At 45.7% G+C, this 8472-nt stretch overlaps 1 pseudogene; it reads left to right on the forward strand.

Moving 5' to 3' along the window:
- The first annotated feature begins 1733 nt into the window (after positions 1-1733).
- LOC144126432 (U2 spliceosomal RNA) lies at positions 1734-1869 on the forward strand (annotated as a pseudogene).
- Positions 1870-8472: the final 6603 nt, after the last annotated feature.

The raw sequence follows: 8472 nt of genomic DNA on the forward strand, positions 1-8472 counted from the left end.
CAGTGTCAACACATCTTGCAATCTGTATTTCGATGCACGAATGGTCGAGAAACCAGTAGAAGGGGAGCTTTTGTCGCCCTTTTTTGGCCTTTGTGCCTTTTTCTGCAAACTGAATGCAGTTACACATATTTCGTCCAGAAACAAGCAGTCGAACGTCGTGGTGGTCAGTTCCCTTAAGTACATACTCCAAATTTACTACCCCTTATTGAGAAGCGTCTCTAGCTAGTGAACAACCAGTCCGGACACAATCGACTGCCACCTCGTGTGTGAGAAAGTAGCCAAAGGAAGGCTACCAGAGCGCAAGAATAAACATTGGTGGCGACGTAGGATGATCCTCAAAGCGTAGCCGACTCGTGGGCAATCGGCGGCGCACAGTAGCCGGCGCACAGTAGTAGGCGGTCGTTTGAGCAGAAGTCAGGAGCGACCGCGTCTTTGCACGCCAGCTGCCCCGTTTCCTTGTCCTGCGCGCTTAAGATAAACCGCGTGGCAGTCGGATTCCTTCCTTTATTTCTTTCTTTCCTTCTTTCTTTCTTTCTTTCTTTCTTTCTTTCTTTCTTTCTTTCTTTCTTTTTTTTTTCCTGTTGAAAAAAAAGGTTACTTCGTAAAGGAACAGCGCGCGCAGGAAGTTTCACGGACAGGCTTTAGACGTCGTCTGCGTATGGAAAGAAAAGGTGCAAGTCAATAGACGAGGTGTTCAAAACCATACCCGATGAACGAGGATAACTGCTTTTGCGCCAAGTATTTGAAGACAAGCGCAGAAGGCAACAACAGGTGGTTCCATCCGCGTGTGAGGCGAAGCAATTGATGCTTACCTCAACGCAGCCGGCCGCCAGCTTATCCCTTCTCCTCCCGCCCCCCCCCTTCCCGCCCTGTAATTTAGACCCACCGAAGATGCGTGATAGAACTGACACACAGCCGCTTTGAAAGAATTATTTCTCACTTTACTGCTAAGTGCTTGTAAAGCGACAGGTTCGCTTTACACGCTCAAGTGAAAGGCGCGCTTTATCGTTCGAATGTTGTAATCTAGCGATATATGCCAACTTCAAGTTGTCCTCAATGTCCCTTGAAATTTTTCTTTCTAAAGTTGGCTTTGCTGTCATGCGCAGCTTTATGCGGGTTTGCACTATTCGGGTATCCTATTATTCGATTAGGCAGCCACAGCGCAGCGAATATACGACCGGGCCGGCATTGCGAAACATGTCCCTTAGGAGCCGAACGCAACCATCATTACTGCATAAACAGCCCACTCGTCTCCATATAAAGCGACCTACATTATAATAGAAAGGGTTGCAACTCATCGAGCAAACCAAACTTCTCGTCATAAAGAATTCTCACGCAAATATGTATTTACTTGCTTCGGTTATTCCGCATTGCAGGATCGATTCGTCGACGGGAACCGTCCAGAGGGAAAGCAGTGACAGCGTTGCTCAAGAGTCTCGCCAAGACGATGAGGTAACCTGCCAGACAGAATGCTTGCACAACGCACCGATCGCAGCCAGTAGCTCCGCGATTAACAAATAACGGTGCATGGCGAGCACCCAGTCACAACAAGGAGGGTAAAGAGTGTCGTGCACGTCCACGAAGGTGACCTAATGCCGATAGAGGCTAGCCTCACAGCGGAGCTTGAGGTAAGAAACTTTCAATATAGTCGACAGCGGAACTCCGTCCACATCTATGACCACCGCACACTGTCCCTCTCAGAGAAGAAACTAACCCGGGTGGTGGTTTGAGGAATATCTGATACGGGTCCAATTTGAACCCAACTTATTATACTTATTTTTGGAAATGTGGCGGAGTGCTTGAAGGTTGCTTCTCTTCCGCCACCGGTTGGCCCGGTACTGCACTGCCTCCGGGATCGTCCTGGGTCATTATACCGCGCGTCTTTTCTATCCTGTCTCTCTATCCCATCTTTTAACTCTCCTACTATCAGCACGTGGTAGCGATTGTGGCTCGGCTAGAGCCAGTGAGCAGGCCTGTGCACTTTCCTTTTCATTCTTCCTGGCAACAACAGAAGAAGAAGAAGCCCGTTGTTAAAGCTTTTTTCGTTACTCGAGTAAAAAGCTTATCACAGGATTAACTGACAAGCCCAAGTCTTTCGGGAACCTCTGACCTGTTTCATAGAGTGAAACGCTGAAATGTGGATTTTTGTAGCTGCTATGATTAGCGGAGTAACGCAGCACAATGCGGGCCACGGGCTGTTGTTGCCAAACGGATATTTATTTAGTCGTGCCCTGCTCTAGCTACAAAGAATAACATAAAAATAATGATCAGCCGGTTTATGAATTGTATATTCTAAACTTAAAGGACAGAGCGTTTCAAGTGTGTTCCGCAGGATATTTTTTTTTTAACTTTAACGGCAAACTTAAAGACAAACCAATAAATAACGGCACTGGCTCAAACAAGTTTTCGAGCATAGTGCTAAAAGAACATGAACGAGCGCAAATAGCAACAACGAATAGAAGGCGCTCTAATTAGGTTTCCCATATATTCCTGGAACTTTCGATATTTGCCCATGAAAGAGTAAATTGTTGCCCCGTCAATACTTCGCTGTTACTGATCTTACTGCATGTCTCCGGGGGTGGACAAATGGTCTGGGAGTCTTTGTACCTCTTTTTTTTTTTAGTTACGCTGACGAACGTATTCCTCTCGCTTCTGGTACACTGCATCCAACAGAAACCTAGAGCTCCGGCGTGCGCTGGCGACCCTTGTGGCTGCCTCCTGGTCGTTACACCGGTCCTTTTTTTTAAATTTTTATGGCTTTGCAAAAAAAATGACAGATATGATCACATGAATGCTGGTTTCACTGGGTATGTTTTGAGGTTGACGAACACAACATAACGTGATAGCGGTCATGGTTGCGCGACTAATAAACTCAAATTTGTTATTCATGTTTCAGCTATTCACTTCTTGCTGCGTGTTAAAACCGACATCTTGAAAGCTGCACTGATCCGAGACTAATCCAAATAACAGGAAAAACCCGAAGTGTCACGCTTATTAAGATTCCTTTCAATCCCCTGCTTTACCGCACCCCATTTCGAAACCACACGCCCAGCGTGCGCTCAAACTGCAGGAGCAAGACCTGCTGAACTTTGCCAAGTTCTGTTAATTGGATTGGACTCGAATCAATACAGCCTTCAACACTCATTATGTAACATGCAACATAAAGTGAATGCTTTAAAATTTAATTATCACTTCTGGCTAATTAGTAGCATGCCCTTGTGCGCTATCTCGTTATCTTCTGTACGCTGAGCCCCACACACTCTCAGTAAAATGACCAGCCTCGTTAGCATCTGCATCGTTTTTTATGAAGTTCTAAACATTAAAAAGAAGCCTCCAGTACAGTTTTGTTTCAGGCATGAGAAACAAATCATAATTCTCTCGAAATCGTATGCAAGATAGAATATTTGTGTCGCGCTTGACGCCACTAGGGAATGGTGCCATTTCATTACGCAACTCGTGGTTCGTGCACTCCAGACAAGTGTGTTTGGGGCTTCACAAAGAAAACGGTGTGTGAAAGATTTCTTTCATTTTTAGTGACGCAGGAAAAGCTGTTTTAAGTTGCGATTCAACACAAGCCGCGAGGAATAGAAAGCTAAGGCTTTTCGAAAAGCTCCAATACTTTTTGCCCACCTCCACCACGGCAAACAAGTGACAGTGCTGTGACAGTACAAAGACCCTCTCCTCCTTGACAGAACCCTCTCTAAAGTTCCTTGAGTCGGGCACACCGTTTCTGCATTGCGGCAAATGCGATTTTTAGGGTGCATGAAATAAAGAAAATGTTTGCCGTGTTCATTGCGTTATATTTATGAAGCCTTTTTTGGCTCTGTCTCGCTCATGTCGCTCAAAGATCTAGATCTGGCTAAGCATGAGTATTCCTTTTTTCTTACTATTCCGCACAATTCTTTAGCTCTTTACATATACCGTCGCCATTTGTCCCTCTGCGAAATAACGGTCAACATTACGACGCATGCGCGATTAACATTTCTGCAGATCTCTTTCACAGAGAAACATATTTACTAGAGCAAACACAGACAGGGACCAAAGTAAGAGTAAGAAACAGGACACACGCTAGACTTGCAACTGGATCTTTTACTTGAAACACAGTATTTATAGACTCTTTCTGCGCCACCAGTGCCACCTATCAGTTGCCGTCGCGTTAAATGACGATGAAGAAAATGAAGCTTGAAGGAACAAAATTAACAAGGCACATGCACTCAGGAGCCCCCTCCCCCCCCCCCCCCCCCACCCCCCACCCCCACCCCCCCGATGACATCTAGCAATACAAGATAAGTGAAATTTAACTTGATAGGGTGCTTTAATGCGGCGCGAAATGCAAACGAAAAACGAGCAGGATCTAAATGTTAAACATAAAAAGGGTGTGTGGTCTGTATCAGATGAAAACTTATCAGGAAGCTAAAACCAGCACGAGAGACCTCCAGCAAGACCGACAACACGTGCCAACAGCACCAATGTTCAGATAAAGGAAGGAACACCAGGGCCTACGGAATGTTGATGACCACACCAAAGGGCAGAGAGAATGAAAAATATAAAAACAACGGGACCTCTAAAGAGGCCTACACGCAACAATATAAACTTAGCAAAAATTGGATGGTACACTAAACCCGAATAAACGTGGTCATAACACTGATCACACATGGTCCTAAAAAACAGACCAAACAAAGCCCTAAGCACGAAATTGTCAAACATAGTAAAATTAAACGGAGTACTAAACACTGGAGACACATGGACTCAACGTAGTGTGAACAAACCTACCAGTCACACACTGGACCGTGAAACATACCCTTCTAAATAGCGCATTTCCTTCTTTGTTAAGGCCACAGACTGTTTGCTTACGCAGCCTTCCTCTGCCTTAGCAATGTGGAAGGCTTCAAGGATCTCCCTTCCATCTTTCGTTTTCAGCCTTCCTACAGGCACAGTCTTATCCCATTCTGGTATGCATGCTGGCCTGTAAGGGCACAGTTTGCAGTGTTCGGCCAGATGGCCTTCTATGGCAACTGCTGAAACTTTCTGCCGATGCTCCTGCAACCGCTCAATCAGGCAGCGCCCGGTTTGCCCCAAATATCGTTCGCCGCAGGGCAAGGAGATATAAACGACGTCCTTTTGGCACTTGACGGGTCTATTTCGGTGTTTCTTGGTGCAGGCACTGCTGCTTCCGCTGTCACCGTTCAAGATACGGCACAACCTGCCCAGTTTATTGGGCGCCGTCAACGCCACCGAGACACCCTTTTTTCATTTTTATCATTCGGCCCACTCAAAATTAGTGAAAAGAGGCATAGTGCGAAACGGCATGCGTGGTGCCCTGACGAAGTCTTGCGCCCACAAGGTTCTCGACAGCCTTGAAAAGCAGGTGACCAGGCTGGGTAAGTCCGGATACCCGAATGAACTGATTGCTTCTGTTGCCGAAGGCCTCTTAATTGAGGCAATAAAGGGTGACCGTTCTAACGGTGTTGCTAGGTCTGAGCCCAACAAGATGCGGGCAGCGCTATACCGTACATGCGCGGGTTATCACATCGGCTCAAGAAGGTGGCGACGAAAAATGGTGTCTCGGTGGTGTTGACGGCGCCCAATAAACTGGGCAGGTTGTGCCGTATCGTGAACGGTGACAGCGGAAACAGCAGTGCCTGCACCAAGAAACGCCGAAATAGACCCGTCAAGTGCAAAAAGGACGTCGTTTATAATATCCCCTTGCCCTGCGGCAAACGATATTTAGGGCAAACCGGGCGCTGCTTGATTGAGCGGCAGAAAGTTTCAGCAGTTGCCATAGAAGGCCGTCTGGCCGAACATTGCAAACTGTGCCCTTACAGGCCAGCATGCATACCAGAATGGGATAAGACTGTGCCTGTAGGAAGGCTGAAAACAAAAGATGGAAGGGACATCCTTGAAGCCTCCCACACTGCTAAGGCAGGGGAAGGCTGCGTAAGCAAACAGTCTGTGGCATTAACAAAGAAGGAAATGCGCTATTTAGAAGGGTATGTTTCACGGTCCAGTGTGTGACTAATAGGTTTTTTCACACTACCTTGAGTCCATGTGTCTCCAGTGTTTAGTATTCCATTTATTCTTACTATGTTTGACAATTTCGTGTTTAGGGCTTTGACGTGTTTTTAGGACCATGTGTGATCAGTTGTTATGACCACGTTTATTCGGGTTTATTGTACCGTTCAATTTTTTCTAAGTTTATATTGTTGTGTGTAGGTCTCTCTAGAGGTCCCGTTGTTTTTATATTTTTCATTCCCTTCGCCCTTTGGTGTTGTCATCAACATTCGGTAGGCCCTGGTGTTCCTTTCTCTATCTGAACATTGGTGCTGTTGGCACGTGTTGTCGGTCTTGCTGCAGGTTACTCGTGCTGGTTTTAGCTTCCTGATAAGTTTTCATCTGATACAGACCACACACCCTTTTTATGTTTAACTTTTAGATCCTGCTCGTTTTTCGTTTGCATTTCGCGCCGCATTAAAGCACCCTATCAAGTTAGATTTCACTTATCTTGTATTGATAGATGTCTTCGGGGGGGGGGGGGGGGGGGGGGGGGGGGGAGGGGGGGGGGGCTCCCGAGTGCATGCGCCTTGTTAATTTTGTTCCTTCAAGCTTCATTTTCTTCATCGTCATTTGACGCGACGGCAACTTATAGGTGGCACTGGTGGCGCAGAAAGAAAGTGTATAAATACTGTGTTTCAAGTAAAACATCCAGTTGCAAGTCCAGCGTGTGTCCTGTCTCTTACTCTTACTTTCGTCCCTGTCTGTGTTTGCGCTAGTCAATATGTTTCGCTGCTACAACCAACCAGCCGAAATGAAATCCTTAGCTCTTTCACAGAGCTCTCACCTTCCGCGTGCTGAGTTTAAAGGACTTACTATATCCAAATTTGAGTTGCTTTGAAACAAAGCTTTACTAGCCCAACGAAAAGAAAAACGCAAAGGATTTCAACAACTAAAGCTATGCTAAACCTAGGAGTCTTCGGAATTTCACTGTATATATATATATATATATATATATATATATATATATATATATATATATATATATATATATATATATATATATATATATATATATATATATATATATATATATATATATATATATATACGTACATACATACACGCGAAAGTTTTTTCAAGCTGACGAGGTACGTGAAAGCGTTTTGTTTCTCGTCTTAATATTATGATTTTTGTATGGAACTGACCAGTCGACGTTTGTCTCCATGTGAAAATAGGCGCAGAAAAAAACTCATTATAGACTCAAAATGCCGGAATAATATAAAAATAAAGCCTGAGTGCCTGAATGTAAAGCCATAATTTTAAAAACAAATAACGACGCCAGGCTGAAAAGATCAGGGTATCGGCCGAGGAATCCGGGCGCTGGGTAGATAAACGCGGTGAATCTGTCCAGACGCTCAGAGGGGGAGAGCAGAGATTTTCAAAGTAGAAGACTGGGCGAGTTGGTATGTACTCATACTGAAAAACAGCGCACACAATACAGGGACGAAGAAAAGAAACGACAACACGAGCGCTGCACAATGCACAGCGCTCGTGTTGTCGTTTCTTTTCTTCATCCCTGTATTGTGTGCGCTGTTTTTCAGAGATTTTCAGTCCAAAATAGATGGCAACACACGTAGCAACCGAACACAAAACGGAACATTCCCAACGTGAAGAACGGTAACGTTGAGAAGATTAGGCGCGAAAAAGAGGGCAGCAACCCGCAGAGCTGCTGCATTTTCATCCCGGAGAGCGGTAAGCCCCGAATCGCAAATCCCACAGTCTCTTTCGCTTGCGCGCGGTGCGCGAAAAACACCGGCGTCCAGGAAGAGAAGAGTCCACCCCGGATGTCACCTTAAGCTCGCGTTTCGTCTCGGCAGCACGGAAAAGTACGGTGCTCCTGGATGACCCGCACTAACAATAGGAAATAGAATCATCGTTCAGAGCCTGTGAAGTTCTCTGCGCCTTGCACGTCTGTTGCCTGAAATGCAGCCCGGCTTAAGGGCATTCGATGCCAAAGCCACATGCGGGACGTGTTTTTTCCAACAGCATTCGATGAGTCAAGAGCTGAAGAAAGCTTCGTTTTTCTATCGCTTCGGACAAATGTTTACCTTTACAACCACGCCAAAGAATAACTACGCAGTGTTTTCGTGACTCTGTTCACTAAGCAACCCCGCGGGGCCTCGAATGTATTTCTACTGAGTAAATTTGTACACATAGCACAGAAGAATTGTATACACAGCACAGAGGACCCTTTTGGACATGCGAATCCTTTTTCCGAGTTGATTGTCTGTTGGGAGTGCTTTAAGTGGGCGAAATCTCAGTGTCAAACAGCGTGCCGATGCAAGACAAACAGTTGAGTCTCACACTCTTCAGCCACCGTCGTTACAGGCAGCGCTCTATGTGATCAAGGGACCCGTACGGGTCCCGAAACATCGTGTTTCTTTTTTCTTCAAGAATAGCTGGCGAATGTATGTTTAC

This window comes from Amblyomma americanum, chromosome 3 (assembly GCF_052857255.1).
Source record: "Amblyomma americanum isolate KBUSLIRL-KWMA chromosome 3, ASM5285725v1, whole genome shotgun sequence".
Classification (NCBI taxonomy): Eukaryota; Metazoa; Arthropoda; class Arachnida; order Ixodida; family Ixodidae; genus Amblyomma; species Amblyomma americanum.